Source organism: Anomaloglossus baeobatrachus, chromosome 4 (genome assembly GCF_048569485.1).
Source record: "Anomaloglossus baeobatrachus isolate aAnoBae1 chromosome 4, aAnoBae1.hap1, whole genome shotgun sequence".
NCBI classification, from domain to species: Eukaryota; Metazoa; Chordata; class Amphibia; order Anura; family Aromobatidae; genus Anomaloglossus; species Anomaloglossus baeobatrachus.
Window position 1 is genome coordinate 481281627 of NC_134356.1, and position 27112 is coordinate 481308738.

Consider the following 27112-nt stretch of genomic DNA (forward strand, 5'->3'; position numbering starts at 1 on the left):
TCTCTCCAACTGTCCCCTGACAAATTGGTGGCAGCGGTGGGATCTACGTGTTCTCAGATGCCCCCCGACAACCAACATTTAGTCAAATGTGGAAACCCCATTGAATTGTGCGTTGTTGGTATTGATTAATCTTTATATCTATAGCGCCAGCGTATTCCGCAGCAATGTACAGCTCGGGGCGCTCATATACAGACATTAGGGTAACAAAATTAGAGATTGGAATCAGGATGAGTCGGGGTCCGGCTCACAAGAGCTTACACTCTATTTGGAGGCAGGGGAGACGCAGTGGGGAAATGTCTGACATATTGGGCCAATGGTAACATTTTGTGTTACCAACAACTGTGAAAATTGTAAACATCTTCTAAAAACTAGAAAGGAAAAATAATTTTCCAAGTTTTCAAAAACTGAAAAGTGATGGCTGCCTGTGAGCTGGCTAGGCTCCTGTGGCAGAGGATGGCTTCTGGCAGCCTGTGGTCTCCTCATGGCGATGGTGTCCTCCCCTTTCCTTCGCACTGCGCCTCTTGCCTACAAATGGCGCTGTGCCGGGGCAGGACAGCACATGCTCCCCGGCCTGCGCGCCTCCAGCACACTAGCAGCCTTGTCCGACCTACCATTACCCAGCATTCACCGCAGCGAGTTCACGCGAACTCCCCGTTAGCAGCCCCGGCGCGGCGCGTTATCTGCCCGAGCCATTGTGCCCTGCTGGCCGCCATAGCTACCACGGTAAGCCTGCTTTCTTTCCGTCCCCCCCGCAGCCGCCCGTCTCCGGGGCCGCCTGTGTCGGCCTGCGCTGGAGTCCCCGAGCTGAGGCATCGCAGGGGGAGGTGGGGTAAACACCAGAGATGGTTTGCCGACCAGCGGCCATGTCGGACGCCATCTTTGGTGAGCCGTGCGTGTTGTTGCAGCTGCCCGTACACACAGGCGGTGGGTGAGGAGCTGAGAGGAGATTATTAAGCGTCACACGGACGAATTTCCTGTCATTAAGTTGACGTGCGCCTTGTGCGGTGCCCGCCGCTGCCCGTGGTGGTGCCGCTGCCACACAAAGGAGGCGGATGGTGGCCCCCGCCCAGGCTGTGGGCGCATTACCTGCGCCTCTTGTTGACTGCCTCCTAATAAGTCGCAGCTCATCTTCCACTGTACATAATAATAGTGGTAATGCGTGATTTACTGAGTCCCACCCTCTCCAGCCCCAGCAGATAAAGCAGAGGTGGCACCGTGCCACAGCACACTGAGGAGCCCTCACATCTGCACATCCAGCTCCATGTTTATGTCCATGTTATAGCACACGGTGCATCTATCTCATCCACGGGCGCTGCTCCTTGTGGCTTTCTGGTCACCATGTTTGGCTACGAGGACTGCACATCAGTGATATGTATACGTATCCCCCGGGTGCTGACGTCTCGGTGGTCCGCCACATCTGGCGGGTGATTACGCTCCGCATTGGGATCTTTGACTATCGCACCTGCAGTGGTCTGACAAATACTACGACGCTGACGGACCCCAATACGGCTCATTCACACATCAGCAAAAAAAAAAAAAAAAAAGGGGGACCATTTTTATTAGTATTACCATTAGTAAACCAATAGTTTCATCAGCTTTTCTTGTATGAAAAAATAAAAAGAATCTGAGTTTCTCAAACTCTTATCACAAAAAAATGTATACTTTTTTTTAAAGCAGCACTACAGTATTTTTTTTTTTCACCTCTATAGTGGCATTTTAAATGTAAGCCCCACCCGTGTCTTATACTCACCTTGTGGCGATTTCACACTTCACCAATGCCGCTCCTCCTTGTGCCCGTAGCGTCTGACTGGCCGGAACGCAGAAGTTACGTCACAGCAAGTGCTCAGTGGAAGTCTATGAGAGCCAGAAGAAGGCTCCCATAGAGATGCATTGAATAGTGACCTCCGGAGCGCTCCATGTAACACAGGAGCTGCTGGCAGGTCTCTTTTTAGGGCAGACCAACCGGAGCACCATTGAAAAAGCATGAAGGTGCAAGAAAGTAAGTATAAGACAGGGCTCAGGGGACTTAGATTTTAAGAGATTGTCCACTACTTGTACTTTGATGGCTTATTCTTAGGAGAGGTCATCAATGTCTAATTGGCAAGGTCCGACATCCGGCACCCCCACCGATCAGTTGGTCACGGTCCCGGTGGCTGCAGCCTGTGGTCGGACATGCTCAGTTCCAGAGCTGGTCCGTCTTCGGATAGCAGTCTTAGCCGGGTACATCACATCTGCCTCCCATTAATATCAATAGGACGCGGATGTGCAGTACCCGGCCACCATCAGAAGACGGAACAGATCCAGAACTGACCATTTGAATATACCATTTGGACTTAAAGGGATTGTCCATTTATAGGACGACCCCTTCTGATTGCACATTTTCCCCAGGTAAAATAATAAATACTTACCTCCCATACCGGCGCTGTTCTAGTGGTGTTTGTACTCGTGTCTGAGGTTCACGGGTTGTGACGTCATGCGAGCCCCACGTCCAATCAGCGCCGGCTTCTGCATTTCTGCTTTCTGTCCAAAGGAGCAATCAACAGGAAGTGAGCACAGCCGCAGCACTGGCTTCCTATTGATTAACTCGTTCGGCCCGAAGGCGGGAGAAGGAAGCTAATGCTGATTGGATGCAGGGCTCGTATGACATCACAACTCGTGAGCCCTGGCAACGCAAGCCCAGACTCCGCTGCAAGGGCATCGGTTTGGGAAGTGATTATAGGCTTTATTATTTTACCTGGAGGAAACATGTAGTACCAGAAGGGGTTGTCCTAGTAGTGGACAACCCAACAACCACTTTTAAGGGAATCTTGAAAGCATTGTGATTAAAGGGCAAAGAGTCTGATCCCAGTAATGAATCACTTGTTGGGTTGCTTGGTGCCGTTTTGATATAATTCCTGTTTTTGGAATGGGGATGGGTTGTTCCCATGTTCAATGAAAGATTTACGGTAATTGAAAAGAGCTTGTAAAACAAAAAAACCAAAAAATAACCACTTTTTGATTTTACTACTTGTTAACATTTGACATTGTTCTCTTAAAGGGGTTGTCTCATCATCTTAAATGGATACAGTTCCAAAGTGCTCATAATGTGCAATACAGGGTAATATTGTGGTACCGTGTTAGCCAGAAAAATCAATTGAAATACTATGTCCCAAGAATGACAAAAGTATTTTAGGAGTGATACCTTTATAGGCTAACCAGAAAAATTATATTAGCAAGAAGAAGGAGCCTCTGTGCTCTGAAAGCTTGCTAATATTTTTCTGGTTAGCCTATAAAGATATCACTCCTAAAATACTTTTGTCATTCTTGGGACATAGTATTTCAAAAGTGCTCATAAAAACAAGCAAATTAGCCTCTATTAAAAATCAATTCCTAAGAATGCAGGGCTCTTTAAGGGGTTTTCCTGGCTAAATCTAAACTTCTGCAGTGGTATTGTACTGCAGATAGCCGACACCTAAAGCGGGCTTTACACACAGCGACATCGCTAGCGATGTCGCTGGTGAAAGCACCCGCCCCCGTCGGTTGTACGTCACGGGCAAATCGCTGCCCGTGGCGCACAACATCGCTAGGACCCGTCACACATACCTGCCTAGCGACGTCGCTGTCTCCGGCAAACCGCCTCCTTTCTAAGGGGGCGGTTCGTTCGGCATCACTAAGCGGCCGCCCAATAGAAGCGGAGGGGCGGAGATGAGCGGGCGAAACATCCCGCCTACCTCCTTCCTTCCTCATTGCGGGCGGCCGCAGGTATGGTGATGTTCCTCGTTCCTGCGGTGTCACACATAGCGATGTGTGCTGCCGCAGGAACGACGAACAATCTGCGTCCTGCAACAGCAACGATAATCGGGATTAGAACGACGCGTAAACGATCAACGATTAGGTAAGTAATTTTGATCGTTAACGGTCGTTCGTGCGTTTCACATGCAACGACGTCGCTAACGAGGCCGGATGTGCGTCACGAATTCCGTGACACCAACGACATCTCGTTAGCGATGTCATTGCGTGTAAAGCCTGCTTAACACTGTGTAATATGCACACTATCAAAATTCTGTTTCCTGCTCGGTCGGTTGTCCTATGACTGAAAGTATGCAATTTGATACTTACAGTTAGGTTCCAATTAGTACTTAAAGCGATAAGAGAGCAACACAGTCTTAACCTGCCAAGGCCAAAGGATCTAATGCACTGACAGGATGCTGCAAACCCCTCCAATAAAGATGGAGGCAACACAGGTGCAAAGCAGTAATAGAGCAACCACTCACAAACTACCAATACATGGAGGTGGTGATTGCTTGGTGATAAAATTGCACACAAAATAGACTTGTATCGGGCGCTGTTCACACATGTAGGTGCACAGTGTTTGGCTAGCAGCCTATTAGTTACGCCCATACTATTAGACCAAGCGGGCTGCCCAGCACTATATAAGTGCACCATACAGGAACAGAGACCCCAGTTTACAAGGCCAACATTAAAGGGCCTGGCTGCATCCTGTATAAAAAAAACATGACGTGTAGAAAAAAAAAATAAAAAAAAATAAAAAAAAAAATATATATATATATATATATATATATATGGTATTGGTTAATATTTTGGCCAAAATACACCAGCTCACAACCCAAATTAGCAATTTTTCCTGCTTTTCTTGATGTGCAATTGAGAGAAGTTAGTCTGCACATGATTGCATGTATGTAAATGTTACACACTACCAGGATCAGCTATCAGCAGTCTGAAAGAGAAATTTGGGTTTAGCCTGTAAAATTCAATTAATTTTAATTGGTTACGGCTTGTTATCTAGGTTACTGGCTACTGTTGCAGTTTATCACCGATAGGTAGAATTTTAGGCAAAGGGTGAAGCACTTGTAAGCACATTTCTGTAGAGCTTGTAAGAGCTGCTCTGAAGATGTTTGGCTCTTGCCAGCTTTCATGCTCCAGTGATTCTGTAGACAGACCTGTCTCTGGTTACATCATCAGAAAAATGCAAAGTTTAGGCCAGGGGTGCAACCATGCTACTGGTCCAGACTGTCAATCAGGAATGCAGTGAACCTATCCGCAGGAGGCAGGGGAGCAGTGTGCTTCTGAAGACAGAACATGAAACAATGCCTTTTTATTATCTCAAATTATTTTTTTTTATATCTTGTTGCCTACGGGACTGGATAACGCTACAGTTTGTCAGCCTGTCCGAACATGCGTCCGAACATGCGCAGTGGCATTCTCTGTTGGGCTTGTAAGCACCCCTATGAAGCTGAGTGTGATTGCTGTAGTGTGCGGTTGGCTCCTAATCTTGGACAGTCTCAGTATCCCTGAGCTTCTGATGCTGCAATGGAAGTAGCGTGTTGTTCAGACCAGCAAGACAAAGCAAACTGGTCCCAACGCAATCAGTCAGGAGTGCCCAACCCAGTAATCAGGAAATTGTCAAGCCGTGGTGTGGAGAAATAGATACTGCTTTATCCTGGTTGCTGTGAGTAACGAGCCCTCACACACAGTTTTGATAACCCCACCACTAGATTTTTTCTGACTTGCATTTGCCACTTAACAAAGCTGAAATATGGAAGCATCCATCCTTGGTTTACATTTAATATTGAGAAGCCACTGGGGAAACAAATGACCTTTGAGTGATTAAGTATGCAGGGTAATACTGTTTTAGTACATATCCTTTTTTTCCTCCCTGGTAAGCAGTCATGCCTTTCTAATCCAGGGTCGATCTTTTGTCCATTATGTGTAATTACCATCAGTAGCTCTGTGTGATGTGATCTGCAGCCATTACATCTGATGCAGGTAGTCCTGTCACAGCTTGTGCTAGAGATATTGAAAGCACATGGCTGGCACATTGTGAATGCTGCAGAGCAAATATACTCCTACACAAAGCCCACTCAAATGAGTGAGCAAACGTTATGTGTGGTGGCTTGGATTTTCTTAGGGCTCTGCTGGCTAATGGAAGGAGGTCCCGTGCTCTGAGAAATCTCCGGGGGTAATAAGGGATTCCATTTGTTAGTCCATGGTCACACTAAACTGAATCTGGACTACCTCATGAGTTCCCCACTTATGTTGTGTTATAGTGGGGACATACTAAATAGAATGATGAAAAGAAATAAATAAAAAGAATGAAGATGATAACTTATTAGGTGTATATTATGTAGATGTATAAAAGGTTTCTTTGGCAAGTTAGACATGGAATGAACATGAAATATATGTAGATAATAATAGAATGAACGCATATGCCATATAACCAGGTGTATATTATGTTCCCTGAGCATTATAGGTGTGGAATGATCATGAAATATCTGTAGACAATATGAAAATGAACGCATATGGCATATAATCATATACATATATATAGACCTGGTTATATGGCATATGCGTACATTTTCCTGTAATCTACTGATATTTCATGATCATTCCACACCTATAATGCTCAGGTAATATAATATATACCTGGTTATATGCCATATGCATTCATTTCTTTATCGTACCTTTGGGAGACCCAGACCTTGGGTGTTTAGCTTCTGCCTCCGGAGGACACACAAAGTACTACACTTAAAAGTGTAGCTCCTCCCTCTGAGCTTATACGCCCCCTGGTGAGCCAGTCCCAGCCAGTTTATCGCTTTGTGTTCAGGAGGCATACATCCACACATGCATTCTCATATGATTTTTTCCTTTTTGGAAGGAGATTGAAGAAGTGCGGGTCCACGTCTGGACCCACGGCATGTCCCTTCTCACCCCACTGTGTCGGTGGTGTTGTAAGGTTGATTTCCAAGGCTGGAGCCTTACATGCCGTGCTCCTTCACCATCCCTCCTGGGCTCTGGCTTGAAGTGGGAGCCAGCACGGTCTCCATGCCTGGCAGGAGACCGGTCTCCATCCGCAGCCCTTCAGGACCCTGCTGGACCGGAGCACTCATCCCCAGGGACCTGGCCCTACGTCTCAGCAGCTAAGTACCTGAGACGTTTATATATTGGGGGTCCCTGTGCTTTATTGTTTGGGGAGAGTGTGCTTACTGTATTTATTGGCATTTCCGGCGGGTTCTCTAGCTGTCGCCCGAGAACCGCGCCGATGGTGCCTGCGCGTCGGCCTCGCCGCTCAAATTTAGGCCCCGGCTTTGCCGGAGGCCTAGTTTCTGTTCACTGCCCTCGCATGTCATTCATGCAGAGGGACAGGCTCGGCTCCTCCCGGCGGCCGTCCTGCACAGGGGAGGGACACTCCCCACTGCTGTGCGTGTCTCCTCCCCTGTAGGTCTCTATGGCCCTCCAGATCCCGCTCTCCTCCAGGAACGCCCCAAGTCCCGCCCCCTCTCTTCGCTCCGGCGGCCATTTTCTCAGACAGGGTTCACTCTGCGCTGGTCTGCACTCTGCATCCCTGCTGAGGTGCTGTGCATTGGGGGTCCGGGCTTCGGGATCTGGAGGGCACACAACACCGCTTCCAGCGGTCTGGTAAGCCACAACCGGTCTCTGGTTGTGGACCTCTGTATATACTCTCTGGGGTTCATTCTCTTGCAGAGCCCCCACTCCAGCAGCATGTCTCACACGAGGAGCAAGGCTCCAAAGCTTTATACTGTATGCGCTGCATGTAAGCGCCTGTTGCCTGAACCGAGCACCTATCCGCATTGTGATGTCTGCTCTAACTTGGCGGTGCCACAGCCTGGAGTCTCACCCCCAGTGGTCTCTCAGGCTGCTCCTGCACCTGTGGCTGAACCCCCGGCTTGGGTAGAATCCTTTTCTAGGTCTATCTCCCAGTCTTTTGCTGAGTCCATGGGACCTCTGTCCAGGACTTTGATGAATATGCATCAGCCCCCTTCACAGGGTGCCTCTACTGCTAAGGGTCCCTTAGGACCGGAGCTCACAGAGGATTCATCATCAGGGCCCAGACCCCGTCCTCCTAAGAGGAGACGCAGGGTTTCCTCTCCCTCCTCCTCCCGCGGCTCTGATTCAAGAGCTGACTCGCAGGATGAGGAGGATGCCTTTACAGGGGGCTCGGAGGCTAACGCCATGTACCCCATTGATCTTTCCGAGGGTGACTCAGATCTTAGTGACTTGATTGCTTCCATTAATTCCGTACTGGATCTTAATCCGCCAGTATCAGAGGAGCAACCCTCTCTGGCAGAAAAGCACCAGTTTACCTCACCTAAGAGAGTAAAGAGTGTGTTCTTTAACCACTCCAGTTTTCAGGCCGCTGTGACCAAACCCAGGGCCTGTCCTGACAAACGCTTCCCAAAGCGTGGTTCTGATGACCGTTTCCCTTTTCCACCTGAGGTGGTCAAGGAGTGGGCTCATTCCCCAAAGGTAGACCCTCCGGTGTCTAGGCTCTCAGCCCGGACCGTTGTGTCGGTGGCTGATGGCACCTTCCTTAAGGATTCCACTGACCGTCAGATTGACCTTCTGGCCAAATCCATGTATGAAGCGGCGGGGGCCGCGTTTTCCCCGACTTTTGCAGCAGTGTGGGCTCTCAAAGCCATCTCTGCTTCTCTAGAGGAGATGCATTCCCTCACCAGGGAATCTATGCCCGAGATGGTTGCCTTAACTTCTCAAGCTTCAGCTTTTTCATCTTATGCCATGTCTGCCATGCTGGAGGATTCTCACCGCACTGCGGTGGCTTCGGCTAATTCCCTCGTTATCCGCAGGATCTTGTGGCTTCGAGAGTGGAAGGCAGATGCTTCTTCTAAGAAGTACCTTGCTGGGCTCCCTTTTGCTGGGTCCCGGCTGTTCGGAGAACAGCTGGATGAAATTATTAAAGAAGCTACTGGCGGGAAGAGTACTTCCATGCCACAAACCAAAACCAGGAAACCTGTCCAGGGTAGGAATCAGTCGAGGTTTCGCTCCTTTCGTTCCTCTAACTGGTCGTCCTCTAAGCCCTCCGCCTCGTCCGCTAACTCAGCCAAGGACCAGAAATCCAACTGGCGCCCAAAAGCGCGTCCACAGAAGACCGCAGGAGGTGCTGCCACTAAGGCAGCCTCCTCGTGACTCTCTGCCCGCTCCGGCAACGTCCTTAGTCGGTGGCAGGCTCTCCCACTTTGGCGACGCTTGGTTTCAACACGTCTCCGATCAGTGGGTGAGAGATATCATCTCCCACGGCTACAGGATAGCATTCTCTTCCAGCCCGCCAAACAGATTTTTTCTCTCAACTCCCCCTTGCTCCAAGGCCGCCGCCTTCTCACAGGCCGTGGCAGCCTTGCAGGCCAACGGAGTAATTGTACCAGTTCCCGCCCGGGAACGGTTCAGAGGTTTCTACTCAAATCTCTTCCTAGTTCCCAAAAAGGACGGTACCTTCCGGCCCATCCTGGATCTCAAGCTTCTCAACAAGCATGTTCAGGTGCGGCTCTTTCGCATGGAGTCTCTGCGATCAGTCATTGCCTCAATGACCCAAGGGGATTTCCTGGCGTCCATCGACATCAGAGATGCCTATCTGCATGTGCCAATTGCAGTTTCACACCAGCGTTGGCTACGTTTTGCAATAGAAGATCATTTCCAATTCATGTCTCTCCCCTTTGGGTTAGCCACGGTCCCTCGGGTATTCACCAAGGTCATGGCAGCAGTGATTGCGGTTCTGCACCTCCAGGGGTTGGCAGTGATTCCTTACCTGGACGACCTTCTAGTCAAGGTTTCATCCAGCGCAGACTATCAGAGGAGTGTCTCGCTCACTCTCGCCACTCTAGCCCAATTCGGGTGGCTTGTCAATCTTCCCAATTCCACTCTGACTCCGACCCAGAGTCTCACGTACCTAGGGATGCAGTTCGAGACTCTGCCGGCACTTGTGAAGTTGCCCTTAGTCAAACAGCAGTCACTCCATCTAGCGGTGCGCTCTCTGCTGAGGCCCCGCCGTTATTCCCTCAGGCGTCTGATGCAGGTGCTGGGTCGAATGGTGGCGTCCATGGAGGCTGTACCCTTTGCCCAGTTCCATCTGCGTCCCCTGCAGCTGGACATTCTCCGCTGTTGGGACAAGCGGCCTTCCTCCTTACACAGGTTAGTGGCTCTGTCGCCACGGACCAGGAGCTCTCTTCAGTGGTGGCTTCGGCCCCTCTCCCTGTCCCAAGGGCGCTCCTTCCTGGCCCCGTCCTGGGTGATTCTCACCACAGATGCCAGTCTATCCGGCTGGGGAGCGGTATGTCTCCACCACAGAGCGCAGGGCACTTGGACTCCGTCCGAGTCAGCCCTTTCAATCAATGTGCTGGAAACCAGAGCCGTGCTTCTAGCTCTCCTAGCTTTTCACCACCTGTTGGCGGGCAGGCACATTCGCGTCCAGTCAGACAACGCAACAGCGGTTGCCTACATCAATCACCAAGGCGGGACACGCAGCCGCCTGGCAATGATGGAGGTACAACGCATCCTTCAATGGGCGGAGGACTCCAAGTCCACCATATCCGCAGTCCACATCCCAGGCGTGGAAAACTGGGAGGCAGATTATCTCAGCCGTCAAAGCGTGGACGGTGGCGAGTGGTCCCTGCACCCGGCAGTGTTTCAGTCAATCTGCCGCAAATGGGGCACTCCGGACGTGGACCTAATGGCATCCCGTCACAACAAGAAAGTTCCTATTTACGTGGCTCGCTCCCATGATCCTCAGGCCTTCGCCGCGGACGCTCTGGTTCAAGACTGGTCCCAGTTTCGTCTGTCCTACGTGTTTCCCCCTCTAGCTCTCTTGCCCAGAGTCCTGCGCAAGATCAGAATGGAGGGCCGTCGAGTCATCCTCATTGCACCGGACTGGCCCAGACGAGCTTGGTATCCGGACCTGCTCCATCTGTCCGTAGAGATGCCGTGGCATCTCCCGGACCGTCCAGACCTACTCTCGCAAGGTCCGTTTTTCCGCCCGAATTCTGCGGCTCTCAAATTGACGGCGTGGCTCTTGAGTCCTGGATTTTGACGGCTTCTGGTATTCCTCCTGAAGTCATCTCCACTATGACTCGGGCCCGTAAGTCTTCCTCCGCTAAGATCTATCACAGGACTTGGAAAATTTTCCTGTCCTGGTGTCGCTCTACCGACCATCCTCCTTGGCCATTCTCCTTGCCGACCCTTCTGTCTTTTCTACAGTCCGGTCTGCAGCTAGGACTGTCCCTCAACTCTCTCAAGCGACAAGTCTCAGCTCTGTCAGTTCTGTTCCAGCGGCGTCTCGCTCGGCTGCCTCAGGTCCGTACCTTCATGCAAGGCGCGTCTCACATCATTCCGCCTTACCGGCGGCCCTTGGATCCCTGGGACCTTAACTTGGTCCTCACGGTATTGTAGAAACCCCCTTTTGAGCCTCTTAGGGAGGTTTCTTTGTATCGTCTTTCTCAGAAGGTGGCCTTTCTGGTGGCCATAACTTCTCTCAGGAGAGTCTCTGATTCGGCTGCGCTCTCTTCGGAGTCACCTTTTTTAGTTTTTCATCAAGACAAGGTGGTTCTCCGTCCGACTCCGGACTTTCTTCCTAAGGTGGTCTCTCTTTTCCACCTTAACCAGGACATTACCCTACCTTCCTTCTGTCCGGCTCCTGTTCATCGCTTTGAAAAAGCGCTGCATACTCTAGATCTGGTGCGTGCTCTCCGGATCTATGTGTCTCGCACCGCTGCGCTTAGGCGGTGCACCTCTCTTTTTATGCTAACCACAGGTCGGCGCAAGGGCCTCCCTGCTTCTAAGTCGACCTTAGCCCGTTGGATTAGATCGACCATTTCGGACGCCTACCAGAGTACTCAGGTGCCTCCCCCGCCGGGGATCAAGGCACACTCGACCAGAGCTGTCGGTGCCTCTTGGGCTTTCAGGCACCAGGCTACGGCTCAACAAGTCTGTCAGGCTGCCACTTGGACTAGCCTGCATACCTTTTCGAAGCACTACCAAGTGCATGCTCATGCTTCGGCAGATGCGAGCTTGGGCAGACGCATCCTTCAGGCGGCTGTCGCCCATTTGTGAAGTTAGGCTCCGCCTACTTCTTAGTTTTTCTGTTTATTCCCACCCATGGACTGCTTTGGAACGTCCCAATGTCTGGGTCTCCCAAAGGAACGATAAAGAAAAAGAGAATTTTGTTTACTTACCGTAAATTCTTTTTCTTATAGTTCTGTATTGGGAGATCCAGCTCCCTCCCTGTTGCCTGTTGGCAATTTTCTTGTTCCGTGTGTTATCACCGGCTGTTGTCGTGGACAGAGTCTCCGGTTGTTCCGGCTCTTGCTCTGTTCTACTTGTGGGTGGCTATTCTCCTTTAGCTTTTGCACTAAACTGGCTGGGACTGGCTCACCAGGGGGTGTATAAGCTCAGAGGGAGGAGCTACACTTTTAAGTGTAGTACTTTGTGTGTCCTCCGGAGGCAGAAGCTAAACACCCATGGTCTGGGTCTCCCAATACGGAACTATAAGAAAATGAATTTACGGTAAGTAAACAAAATTCTCTTTTTTCCTGTAATCTACTGATATTTCATGATCATTCCACACCTATAATGCTCAGGTAATATAATATATACCTGGTTATATGCCATATGCATTCATTTTCCTGTAATCTACTGATATTTCATGATCATTCCACACCTATAATGCTCAGGTAATATAATATACACCTGGCTATATGCGATATGTGTTCATTCTCCTATTATCTACAGATATTTCATGATCATTCCACACCTATAATGCTCAAGTAACGTAATATACACCTGGTTATATGCCATATGTGTTCATTCTATTATTTACAGATATTTCATGATCATTCCACACCTATAATGCTCATATATAATGTTCATTCCATGTCTAACTTGCCAAAGAAACCTTTTATACATCTACATAATATACACCTAATAAGTTATCCTCATTCTTTTTATTTATTTCTTTTCATCATTCTTTTTAGTATGTCCCGTTATAGTGGACTAATATTCTTATATATAGTCATAGGATTGTATCAGAAGATTTTGCAGCAGCATAAGCAAGTAGTGGGAGCTAAAATAAATCCTTTTGGGAAATGGACACAAAAGATCATAAAGTTATACAATTTGAAAGTGCAAATTTAATCCACTGAAATGTTTTTGCTTCCATCTTGAAGCTTTATTTGGTCATTGAAAAAGGCTTCAGTTGTTTCATGGGTGTAAAACATTTTTCATTCTTTTCAACTTGAAGTACTAGAGTGTTATCTCTATTGTTTGGATTTACAGTGACTAGTAGAAAGGTAACAATGTTTTGAACGTTTGATTTTCAAGCTCCATATGTCACCATCCACTACAGCTTTGAAAATGAGACAACCTTGATTTTATAGACAATTCTCTTGGCTATCTCATACATGAATTTGACTTCCTACTATGAAGTATATGATTGGTTATGCAGATTCCTGTCATGTCACTGCATTATCACTGTTTTGCTTCTTAAAATCTAAATTTAAATTTTTATGATTTGTTAGTATTTTGTAACTCCATCTTTGGCTTTCAACACTGCCTGAATCTTCCTGGGCATGCTCTGTCAGATTCAAGCATGCAACAATCAAATTCTGATCTCAGTTCTCCTCTACATGTTCCCAATGTTGTTGCATATGAATCTATACAGCTTTTTCTTCAACTCTATCCACAATTGTTCGATTGGGCTGAGGTCTGGGGACTCTGGGGGCCAATCCAGCATCTCTACATCATTGTCATTGAACCGACAATCTTTACTTATGCTTCTGGTCGTTGTCCTGCTGGAACACTATGTTGTCCTTTTCATGCCCACAGTACTCGAGTGTATGAAGTAAGGGGTGCTTCACACACAGCGAGCTCGCTGCCGAGATCGCTGCTGAGTCACGCTTTTTGTGACGCAGCAGTGACCTCATTAGCGATCTCGCTGTGTGTGACACTGAGCAGCGATCTGGCCCCTGCTGCGAGATCGCTGCTCGTTACACACAGCCCTGGTTCGTTTTCTTCAAAGCCGCTCTCCCGCTGTGACACACAGATCGCTGTGTTTGACAGCGAGAGAGCGACAAATGAAGCGAGCAGGGAGCAGGAGCCGGCGTCTGACAGCTGAGGTAAGCTTGTAACCAAGATAAACATCGGGTAACCAAGGTGGTTACCCGATATTTACCTTAGTTACCAGCCTCCGCAGCTCTCACGCTGCCTGTGCTGCCGGCTCCGGCTCTCTGCACATGTAGCTGCTGTACACATCGGGTTAATTAACCCGATGTGTACAGCAGCTAGGAGAGCAAGGAGCCAGCGCTAAGCCGTGTGCGCGGCTCCCTGCTCTCTGCACATGTAGCTGCTGTACACATCAGGTTAATTAACCCGATGTGTACAGCAGCTAGGAGAGCAAGGAGCCAGCGCTCAGTGTGCGCGGCTCCCTGCTCCCTGCACACACAGTTAAGCGGTGTGCGCTGGTAACTAATGTAAACATCGGGTAACCATACCCGATGTTTACCTTAGTTACCAGTCTCCGCAGCTTCCAGACGGCGGCTCCGTGCAAGCGCAGCGTCGCTTGCACGTCGCTGCTGGCTGGGGGCTGTTCACTGGTCGCTGGTGAGATCTGCCTGTTTGACAGCTCACCAGCGACCATGTAGCGATGCAGCAGCGATCCTGACCAGGTCAGATCGCTGGTCGGATCGCTGCTGCATCGCTAAGTGAGAAGGTACCCTAAGTCTTCTTGTGGGATACTCACATATACCTCAGCATTGAGACCACAATTGATCCTGGTCAAGTATCCAACACCTTTGGCCGTGAAACACCATCATATCATCAGGCTTCCTCCAATGAACTTGATAGTTCCTTCAATTTCTCTATCTGTTAGCCTCTTTTTCCCTTGTTTCTTCCAAACATATTTGCATCCATCAGTGCCTAGTCTGTTGACTTTCATGTCATCACTTCACATCACCAATCTTCTACTGTCTACTTTTCAGCAATCTTGAGCCTATGCTTCTTTTGATGATATTGAAGTTGAAGCTTCTTCACCTTTCTTCGGGCCACCATTCCAGACTTGTGTAACATGCGTCATATGGTACTTGCATGGATGTCTGTGATCGCACTATTCCGAAGCATACAAACCACCTCTACTGTCGTGTTTGTCGCTCCAGAACTGATAGACCTTGTCATGAGTCGACTTTTTGATATTTTGTCTGGGCGTCCATCTCTTGGGTTTTGAATGGATGAACAGACTTACCATATTTTTCATTTTATAAGACGCACCGGATTATAAGACTCACCCCAAATTTAGAGATAAAAAAGGTTAAAAAAAATAAAAATGGAGTTCGTCTTATACTCCGGTGTTGTCTTACTGGAGGGGGGCAGCAGTGGTGGTGAAGTGGGGGTCACAGGTTGCAGAGGTTGTGCTGGCAGCTGCAGTGGGTACGTGGTGGTAGCAGTGGTCAGTAGGTTTTGCTAGTCACTGATTCCTATAGAACTATTGTGTTTCATGGGCTACATACACAAGAGGGGACACGTGATGGCTGCAGCCAATCACAGAGTTCAGCAGTCTTGACTCTTGGTCAAGGTGAATGACGGACATAATTTATTGGCTGGAGTGGTCACGTGCTGTCATCACTGCTACATCTATGTTAAAGGGAACCTGTCACCAGTTTTTCGGCATATAAGCGGCGGCCACCACCAGTGATCTCTTATAAACAGCATTCTAACATGTTGTATGTAAGAGCCCAGGCCGCTGTGTCAAACATAAAAAGCACTTTATCCCCTTAACGACCGCGGGCAGTAATATTACGTCCTAGCGGTCATAGTGTTACTGCCCGTGATGTGATGCCGGCAGCATGTAGCGTTCAGCACACATCTGAGCTGATTTTTACAGCTGAAATGTGTGCCTGCCAGGCACGAACAGAATCGTTATCTGCCCGTGCCGTTTAACACTTTAAATTGTGCTGTCAATATGTGAGAGCGCCATTTTAACGGCATAGGCGGTAAACATTTACTCACCGGCCGATACCGGAAGTCACGTGACATGATCACGTGACGTGTGGTGGTTGTCATGGTAGCACAGGGTCATATGATGACTCCTGTAGCTCACATTACTTACTTTCGGTTTCACCTGGCCCAGAGCTGGGTGACCCAGAAAATGAGCATATCTGCTGTTTACAGCTGTATAGCTGTGATCAGCAGATATGGCAGAGCGATCGGATTGTTGATCCATATAGCCCCCTAGGGGGACTAGTAAAATAAAAAAGTAAAAAAAAAACATTTAAAAAATTAATAAAAAAAGTTCAAATCACCCCCCTTTCGCCCCATTGAAAATTAAAGGCTTAAAAAAATATACACATATTTGGTATCGCCGCGTTCAGAAATGCCCGCTCTATCAAAATATAAAATCAATTAATCTCATCAGTAAACGGCGTAGCGGCAAAAAAATCCAAACGCTAAAATTACGTTTTTTGGTTGACACAAATTTTGCGCTAAATGCAAAAACAGGCGATCAAAACGTAGCATCTGCACAAAAATGGTACCGTTAAAACGGCAGCTTAAGTCGTCACTGAGCTATAGATCCCGAAAAATGAGAACGCTACGGGTCGCGGAAAATGGTGCAAAAAGTGCGCCAATTTTTTCAGACAAACTTCTGATTTTTTTTTAACCCCTTAGATAAAAGTAAACCTATACATGTTTGGTGTCTACGAACTTGCACCTACCTCGGGCATCACACCCATACATCAGTTTTACCATATAGTGAACACTGTGAATAAAATATCTCAAAAACAATAGTTCTATCGCACTATTTTTGCAATTTTTCCGCATTTGGATTTTATTTTCTGTTTTCCAGTACACTATATGGTAAAACTTATGGTTTCATTTTACCCTTTCAGCCCCAGGGCGTTTTTCGGGGGGTTTTTTGCTCCCCTTCTTCCGAGAGCCGTAAATTTTTTATTTGTCCGTCAATCTTGCCATATGAGGGCTTGTTTTTTGCGGGACGAGTTGTACTTTTAAATGAAACCATAGGTTTTACCAGATAGTGTACTGGAAAACAGCAAAAAAATTTCAAGTGTGTAAAAACTGCAAAAAAAGTGTAATCACACAATAGTTTTTGGGATATTTTATTCACCATGTTCACTATATGGTAAAATTGATGTGTCGTTGTGATGCCTGAGGTTGGTTCGAGTTTGTGGACACCAAACATGTATAGGTTTACTTGTATCTAAGGGGTTAAAAAAAATTCACAAGCTTGTCCAATAAAAGTGGCGTACGTTTTGCGCCATTTTCCAAAACCCGTAGTGTTCTCATTTTTCGGGATCTATGGCTCAGTGATGGCTTATTTTTGCGTCTCGAGCTGACGTTTCTAATGGTACCATTTTTGCACAGATGCTACGCTTTGATTGCTTGTTATTGCATTTTGTGCAAAACTTGCAGCGACCAAAAACCGTAATTTTGGTGTTTGGAATTTTTTTGCCGCTACGCCGTGTACCAATCAGATTAATTGATTTTACATTTTGATAGATCGGGCATTTCTGAACGCGGCGATACCAACTATATGTGTATATTTTTTATTTTTTTAACCCTTTAATTTTCAATGGGGTGAAAGGGGAGTGATTTGAACTTTTAGATGGTTTTTTTTTAAACTTTTTTTTTTTATTTTACTAGTCCCCCTAGGGGAGTATATGGATCAACAATCCGATCGCTCTGCCATATATGCAGATCTCAGCTACAGAGCTGAGAACTGCAGATATGCTGCTTTACTCTCAATGCCGGAAGTATGTCGGCACTGAGAGAAAGTGACTCATGTTAGCTACAGGCGTCATCACATGACCCTGTGCTACCATGGCAACCACCGAAAGACACGTGATCATGCACGTGACTTCCGGTGGGGGCGGCGGTAAGTAAAAGTAATGGCCGCGCGCACATACATCTCGCTGCCAGACTTTAGCAGCGAGATGTAAGGGGTTAAAAGTTGCGGGTGGAAAGCGATTCCACTCGTAACTTGTAGGCACACATGTCAGCTGTTGAAAACAGCTGATATATGCGCGGATAACCACGACCTGCCCACATCAGGGGGCGTGAATTAACCTCACACGATCCTTGATGGATATATCCGTCATGGGTCGTGAATGGGTTAAAAGTACAGCTCGTTCCGCAAAGAATGAGCCCTCACATGACCATATTAACTAAAAAATAAAAAAAGTTACGTCTCTCGGAAGAATGACAAAAAAAAATGGAAAGAGAAAAATCGGCAGGTCGTGAAGGAGTTAAAATACTTACCCAACGGTCACGCTGCAGTGGATTCTAGTCAGATTGGTGTCTCCGTTCTCCGGTGCCGGCACCTCCTCTTTTGGCCATCTTTGTCCTTCTTCTGAAGCCTGTGTGCATGACGCGTCCTACGTCATACACACTCGTCGGTCCTGCGCAGGCGCACTACAATGCTTTGATCTGCCCTGAGAGGTCTTGCTCAGGGCAGATCAAAGTGCGCCTGCGCAAGACCTCAATGCCGGCGAGTGTGGATGATGTAGGACGCGTCATTCACCGCAGCTACAGAAGAAGGACGACAAAGATGGCCGAAAGAGACAGCGCCGGCACCCTACAACAGAGACGCCCATCTGACTAGAATCCACCCCAGCGTGACCGTTAGGTAAGTATTATAAAGTGTTTTTTATGTTTTACACAGCGGCCTGGGCTCTTATATACAGTATGTTAGAATGCTGTACATAAGAGCCCACTGGTAGTGGCCTCCGCTTACACGCTGAAAAACTGGTGACAGGTTCCCTTTAACAAGAATCGACTGCAAGCTGTTGGTGCTGAAACTGAGGGGGAAGTGAAAAAGTCTTAATTTTTTTTTTACTGATCAAGCTGTTGGACATTTTAAACTGTAACCGCCATTTTAATTATAGTGGAGTTTTTTTTCCTTGGTCCTCGTATTTTTCGGACTATAAGACGCACTTTTGTTCCCCCAAATGTTGTGGGAAAGTGGGGGTGCGTCTTATAGTCTGAATGTAGGGCTGCGGGGAATGAGGGTGCTGCGGTGGAGCGGGTCATCGGCGGCACGAGTAGGCTGTAGCAGCCTACCGTGACCACGTGGACCCGCTCATTTAATATGCACGCCCATCCTCCCGCCCATCTTCTCTCAGCGCTGAAGCTAGCGCTGACAGCTGGGCGGGGTGATGGGCGGGAAATGCGCGCATATTAAACAGCCTGCCCGCATGATCACCCCTGGCAACTACAGCCTGGAGTGATTATGTGCGGCTGTATTCACTGCCCCCCGCACATCATCATCAGTGTGGGGTGCAGTGAATCAGTATAACTCACCGGCCACGATCCCTGCAGCACCCCGATAACCTCCTGTCTGTGTCATCCCTGTGCGCATGTGTCCACATGAAGCCGCCGCCGGCACACAGGAGGACATCGCGATGCTGCAGGGATCATGACCGGCTCCACACAGGTAAGCGCCGCTGCTGCCGGCTCACACGGGAGGAAGAGCGATGCGTGGAGCGATGAAAGGTGAGTATGAACGTTTATTTTTTTTTATGTGCCACAGTATGCGGGCCGTATACCAGGGTGAGGGTATATAGCAGGATGGGGGTGTATAGCAGGATGGGGGTATATTATGAGCAGGATGGGGGTATATTATGAGCAGGATGGGGGTATATTATGAGCAGGATGGGGGTATATTATGAGCAGGATGGGGGTATATTATGAGCAGGATGGGGGTATATTATGAGCAGGATGGGGGTATATTATGAGCAGGATGGGAGTATATGAGCAGGATGGGGGTAAATGAGCAGGATGGGGTATATAGCAGGATGCGGCCATATGCCAGTATATAGCAGGATGCGGTCATATGCCAGGATGACGGTATATAGCAGGATGGGGGCTATACCAGGATGAGGGACATATACTGTATATACAGGCAGGAGGATCATTACCAGGATGGGGTACCTTAGTAGAGAATTTGGGGACATTACCCCCATAATAGTGTCAGCAGCAGATCCTCGCCCCATAACAATGTCATGACCACAGTTTTTGCTTAAAATTTTATTTTCCTATTTTCCTCCTCTAAAACCAGGGTGCGTCTTATGGTCCGGTGCGTCTTATAGTCCGAAAAATACGGTATATCACGAGCAGCCATTACTATTCATTATGTTGGAAGGCTACCAATATGTATGTACAGTTAGGTCCAGAAATATTTGGACAGTGACACAATTTTCGCGAGTTGGGCTCTGCATGCCACCACATTGGATTTGAAATGAAACCTCTACAACAGAATTCAAGTGCAGATTGTAACGTTTAATTTGAAGGTTTGAACAAAAATATCTGATAGAAATTGTAGGAATTGTACATATTTCTTTACAAACACTCCACATTTTAGGAGGTCAAAAGTAATTGGACAAATAAACCAAACCCAAAAAAAAATTGTTATTTTCAATATTTTGTTGCGAATCCTTTGGCGGCAATAACTGCCTTAAGTCTGGAACCCATGGACATCACCAAACGCTGGGTTTCCTCCTTCTTAATGCTTTGCCAGGCCTTTACAGCCGCAGCCTTCAGGTCTTGCTTGTTTGTGGGTCTTTCCGTCTTAAGTCTGGATTTGAGCAAGTGAAATGCATGCTCAATTGGGTTAAGATCTGGTGATTGACTTGGCCATTGCAGAATGTTCCACTTTTTTGCACTCATGAACTCCTGGGTAGCTTTGGCTGTATGCTTGGGGTCATTGTCCATCTGTACTATGAAGCGCCGTCTGATCAACTTTGCGGCATTTGGCTGAATCTGGGCTAAAAGTATATCCCGGTACACTTCAGAATTCATCCGACTACACTTGTCTGCTGTTATGTCATCAATAAACGCAAGTGACCCAGTGCCATTGAAAGCCATGCATGCCCATGCCATCACGTTGCCTCCACCATGTTTTACAGAGGATGTGGTGTGCCTTGGATCATGTGCCGTTCCCTTTCTTCTCCAAACTTTTTTCTTCCCATCATTCTGGTACAGGTTGATCTTGGTCTCATCTGTCCATAGAATACTTTTCCAGAACTGAGCTGGCTTCATGAGGTGTTTTTCAGCAAATTTAACTCTGGCCTGTCTATTTTTGGAATTGATGAATGGTTTGCATCTAGATGTGAACCCTTTGTATTTACTTTCATGGAGTCTTCTCTTTACTGTTGACTTAGAGACAGATACACCTACTTCACTGAGAGTGTTCTGGACTTCAGTTGATGTTGTGAACGGGTTCTTCTTCACCAAAGAAAGTATGCGGCGATCATCCACCACTGTTGTCATCCGTGGACGCCCAGGCCTTTTTGAGTTCCCAAGCTCACCAGTCAATTCCTTTTTTCTCAGAATGTACCCGACTGTTGATTTTGCTACTCGAAGCATGTCTGCTATCTCTCTGATGGGTTTTTTTCTTTTTTTTCAGCCTCAGGATGTTCTGCTTCACCTCAATTGAGAGTTCCTTAGACCGCATGTTGTCTGGTCACAGCAACAGCTTCCAAATGCAAAACCACACACCTGTAATCAACCCCAGACCTTTTAACTACTTCATTGATTACAGGTTAACGAGGGAGACGCCTTCAGAGTTAATTGCAGCCCTTAGAGTCCCTTGTCCAATTACTTTTGGTCCCTTGAAAAAGAGGAGGCTATGCATTACAGAGCTATGATTCCTAAACCCTTTCTCCGATTTGGATGTGAAAACTCTCATATTGCAGCTGGGAGTGTGCACTTTCAGACCATATTATATATATAATTGTATTTCTGAACATGTTTTTGTAAACAGCTAAAATAACAAAACTTGTGTCACTGTCCAAATATTTCTGGACCTAACTGTAGCCTTCCATCAGGCACCAACAAGTGACCTCAGTTCACTAATATATTAGTGTGTATATGGTTAGAATAGTCGAGTGATTCAGCATCAACAGAAAACGTAAGATCCACTTTTTATTGAAAAATCGCATTAAATGACATTCACAGAGCGTATCTTTATGCATAAATACATCTAACACATTTCTAAACTTCTAGGGGTTCTTGGTTACTGTCATTTGAACAATCTTTGCAAAAATGAACAGTACAAGTGAATAAACAAAGTTTGGAATATATCTTATCAGGGAAATATGCTTCTTTCCTCACTTCCAAGATAGTTCCCACCTCCTAAATTCTTCATTCACTCTGGAATTCAGTATTTTGCCATTACAAAAAGGACTGCTAGCTCACTGAATCATGCGATTACAACGGCCTATTGAAGTGTATGGGGAGGCAAAAGTGGAAAATAGGAGGGAGAACAGGCAGATGGAGATAGATTTTGCTGTAGCTTTCTATTAAAGGAGTTATCCGACATACACTCCAAAAAAAATTGTGAGCTAATCTGTGCTGTATTGTCATATAAATCACCCCTACATTGTTATTTTTAGTTTTCTAACTTTTGTTCCTCTTGAATTCACCCTTTATTCTCTGCAGCACCTTGTTTACATTCAGCTCCAGCAAACTGACCACTTCCTGTATTCTTGGTTGCCAAACCTCAGTCAGAGCTGGCACCACCCAGCCTCAGTGTCCAGAAAAGCCCGCTGACCGGCCTCAGTGTCCAGAAACGCCCCCTGCCCGGCCTCAGTGTCCAGAAACGCCCCCTGCCCTCCCTCTGCACATTCAATGGCTGTCAGTATTCTGCCCAGCACCTGACCTCTCAGCATGTGACAGAGCAGAGATCCAGCTTCTCTCATCTGTGACACAGCAATCAGCTCACATCAACAATGGTAACAGAAAGAGTTGTTACATGTTCCTCACCCATTATAGATAAATGAATACTGTGTAAGGCCTCTTTCACACGTCAGTGATTCTGGTACGTTTGTGCTTTTTTTTTAAACGTACCAGAATCACTGACATATGCAGACCCATTATAATGAATGGGTCTGCTCACACGTCAGTGATTTTTCACTGCACGTGTCTCCGTGCGGCGTACCCGCGTGTGCGTGATTGCCGCACGGAGACATGTCCATTTTTTTCTGGCATCACTGATGTCCCACGGACCACGCAGTGGTGTGGTCCGTGAAACACGTGCCAGAAAAAAACGTGCTTTTAAAATAAAAAACATTTTAACTCACCCGGCGTCCAGCGATGTCCTCTGCAGCCCGTGCAGCTTGCTGCTTCTGAGCCGGCTCATTATTGTCACGCAAATTCATGATGCGCGACACAGCCGACCCGGAAGCAGCTGCTTCAGGGGTCAGCGCCGGTCGGATGCTGCACCGCGGGAGCGATCAGCACCATGGAGAGCGGGAGCGGGCGCAGGTGAGTTGATTACTAAGTGCAATCACGGGCAGTAATCTGTAAGTGACAGTAAATAAACACATACACCAAGAAAAAACAGTTTTTTGTAATTAAATACATGGTCATGTTTTTTCACGGATGCAACTGTGTGGCATCCGTTCCGTTCTGTATATGGTCCGTGTGTCATCTGCGTACCTTCCTATTTTTTTCATACTGCAAAAAACGGAAGCAGCTAGATAGATAGAGGGATAGATAGAGACAGATAGCTAGAGGGATAAATAGAGGGATGGATGAATGAATCAAGGGATAGATAGAGGGATAGATAATAGATGAGAAAGACCAATATAATGTCCTACCCCCCCCCCGCATATTCTAAGCTGGCACCCTTTAGTGACTTTCATGTGGCACTAAAGGGTGCTTAGCCTTGTATTTAGCCAATAAATAAATAAATAATTAAAAAAAACGACGTGAGGTCCCCCCTATCTTTTGTAGCCAGCTAGGGTAAAGCAGACGGCTGCAGCCTGCAGACCACAGCTGGCAGCTTCACCTTGGTTGGTAATCCAAAACAGAGGGCACCCCACGCTATTTAAAATTAAATAAATAATTTAAAACAAAAAACGTGGGGTCCCCCCCAAATTGCATCACCAGCCAAGGTAAAGCGGACAGCTGTGGTCTGGTATTCTCAGACTAGGGAGGTCCACCGTTATTGGACACTCCCCAGCCTAAAAATAGCAGGCTACAGCTGCCCCAGAAGTGGCGCATCCATTGGATGTGCCAATCCTGGCGCTTTGCCCCAACTCATCCCGTTGCCCTGGTGCGTTGGCAAACTAGGTAATATATGGGGTTGATGCCAGATGTGTAATGTCACCTGGCATCAAGCCCTGGGGTTGGTGAGGTCAGGCGTCTATCAGACACCCGACATCACCAACCCAGTCAGTAAGAAATAAAAAATAGACAACAAAAAAAGTTTTATTTGAAAAAACACTCCCCACATTCCCTCTTTCAACAATTTATTGACAATAACAATCCAATCCGGGTCCGGCGTAATCCAATAAGGGGGTCCCACGGCGATCCATACCATAGTCAATGAGACTCCCAGTCAATGAAGAACAAAATGTTCCCCATTGGCTGGGAGAGCCGTGCAGTGACCTCAGCTAACATCAATGGGTCAGCCAAGGTCACTGCAGGGGATGCCGAGCGCTGCCGTCAGGAGGTTAGATGAGATCATTACCTGCAGTAACGATCTCCTGCTCTGCTGACGTCAGCGCTGTCACTGACTTCTATGCCCGCCGCGTTATACGCAGTATCGCGAGAGCCCGTGACGTCACTGCTAGTGACAGTCTCGGGCCGCCCGCGAGACGGGCAGAGAAGGCAGTGACCGCGGTGACGTCAGGAGGCAGGAGATCGTCACAGCAGGTAATTATCTCATCTAATCTAACCTGCAGCTACATGTGCAGAGAGCAGGGAGCCGCGCACACTGAGCGCTGGCTCCCTGCTCTCCTAGTTACAGTACACATCGGGTTAATTAACCCGATGTGTACTGCAGCTACATGTCACAGTGCAGAGAGCAGGGAGCCGCGCACACTGCTTAGCCCTGGCTTCCTGCTCTAGCTACAGCACACATCGGGTTAATTAACCCGATGTGTACTGCAGCTACATGTCACAGTGCAGAGAGCAGGGAGCCGCGCACACTGCTTAGCGCTGGCTCCCTGCTCTCCTAGCTACAGTACACATCGGGTTAATTAACCCGATGTGTACTGCAGCTACATGTCACAGTGCAGAGACCAGGGAGCCGCGCACACTGCTTAGCGCTGGCTTCCTGCTCTCCTAGCTACAGTACACATCGGGTTAATTAACCCGATGTGTACTGCAGCTACATGTCACAGTGCAGAGAGCAGGGAGCCGCGCACACTGCTTAGCGCTGGCTTCCTGCTCTCCTAGCTACAGTACACATCGGGTTAATTACCCGATGTGTACTGCAGCTACATGTGCAAAGAGCAGGAGCCGGCACTGGCAGCAAGAGCGGCGGAGGCTGGTAACGAAGGTAAATATCGGGTAACCACCTTGGTTACCCGATGTTTACCTTGGTTACAGCTTACCGCAGCTGCCAGACGCCGGCTCCTGCTCCCTGCTCGCTTCATTTCGTCGCTCTCTCGCTATCACACACAGCGATCTGTGCGTCACAGCGGGAGAGCGACGACCAAAAAATGAAGCTGGACATTCAGCAACGAGCGGCGACCTCACAGCAGGGGCCAGCTCGTTGCTGGATGTCACACACAGCGACAGCGACGAGACGTCGCTGCAACGTCACAGAAAATGGTGACGTAGCAGCGACGTCGTTGTCGCTGTGTGTGACACCACCTTTAGCAGTCAGTGTCCCGCTCCCTGCCAGCCCCGCGGCGTGAGAAGCTGCTGATACTGCTGGCAGACACTGACATTGCAGTGCGGGCAGCTGCGGGGCTGGCAGGGAGCGGGACACAGACTGCACGGGCAGTGATGACAAGCAGCGCTCGTCATCCCCGCGGCTGCACGCACTGCAGGGTGAGAAGCAGCTTATACTGCAGAGGGGGAAACACTGACACGCTGCAGTGCGGGCATCCGCGGGGCTGGTGCGGGACACAGACTGATGCACACACACAGGTGACCCATGATGACACAGACAGCGCACACGGGAGGGGGGGGGGGGAGACAGTTCCCAGGGCGTCAGGCAGTAAACATGATAAAGCGCTGGGGACACAGCGCTGACAGTGTATCTGACAGCAAGTTTTCCTTGCCTTATTGAACTGGACACTGAATCGGCTGGAATTCAGGGCGCACGTAGCTGGGCACAGGAGGCGGGGGAGGGAGACTACGGAGTGTGTGGGAGGTTGTGGCCAGAGTACGGGGTGCAGGGGAATGTGTGGGAGGGTGCAGGGAACGAGGGCGGGGACTCCACGCACTGTACAGCCCAGCAGGGAGGCGACAAGCTGTTCCAGATTTGCATGTCAACATGGCCCTGCCCATGTAGACATGAAATGACCGGAAGCAGCAAAATCGCGGCAGGAGCGGTCACATGACCACTCTGAGCCGGGGGAGAGGGGCTTACAGCAGGACAGGTAAGTGGTCTCTATCTACTTACCTGCCCCAATGTAGCCCAATAGTGTAATAATGAAAAAAAGTCAAAAGAAGCCGGATAACCCCTTTAAAGGAGTTGTCCGACATTAGCTTACCAAAAAATTTTGAGATTATCTGTGCTGTATTGTCATATAAAACACCCCTACATTGTTATTTTTTTTTTTTCTAACTTTTGTTCCTCTTGAATTATCCCTTTATTCTCTGCAGCTCTTTGTTTACATTCAGCACAAGCAAACTGACCACTTCCTGTGCCAAACCTCACAGTCAGAGCTGGCACCGCCCAGCCTCAGTGTCCAGCCCCGCTCCCTGCCCGGCTTCAGTGTCCAGCCCTGCCCCCTGCCAGCCTCGCCCCCTGCACACCCCCTGTACACACATTCCCTGTCAGCATTCTTCCCCAGCACCTGACCTGTTATCACTCTAGCAATGGAAAAAACAGCCCCACATCGGCCTGTGCGCACACACACACACACATCGGGCTCTGCGCCCCACATCACATCAGGCTCTTCAACCCTCCCCCCACCCAAACACACACACGGCGCTCTGTTTACATATTTTTTATTTTAAAATTTTGGTTCAAACAAAACAAATTGTTCACACAGTAAAATTTAACAACAATTAGTCAAATTACAATCTAAAGTTAAATTAACATTCAATTTTTGAAATAGAAAAAGTGGAGCACGGGAAAGGGGGAAAACAAAAAAAAAAAAAAAAAAGAAAAGGGGGGGGGAGAGGGAAAGGTTATATGATTAAAGAAAAAGGTAAACTAGAGTTATAGTAGAGTTTTGGCTGAAAATTTAAACTGAATCTCTTAACACATAAATTGCTAAACGTAACTATTAGAATAAAAAAGACGGAGAATATAATTAAATCATTTTTACAGCTAGTAGCTCCACTAACTCAAGGATTTAATATAATAAGATTGGGATTGAACTTCTTTGACCAAAGATTC

The 27112-nt window shown here is 47.9% G+C and overlaps 1 protein-coding gene across 2 annotated transcripts in view; it reads left to right on the forward strand.

Annotated features, from left to right (window-relative positions):
• Nucleotides 1-522: 522 nt before the first annotated feature.
• The window catches only part of ZNF280D (zinc finger protein 280D), a 172797-nt gene continuing 146207 nt past the window's right edge, over nucleotides 523-27112 (forward strand). For both annotated transcript variants that reach the window (XM_075345745.1, XM_075345746.1), the window contains exon 1: nucleotides 523-723. The gene's annotated coding sequence lies outside the window, so the exon portion shown is untranslated. The remainder of the gene's footprint in view (nucleotides 724-27112) is intronic.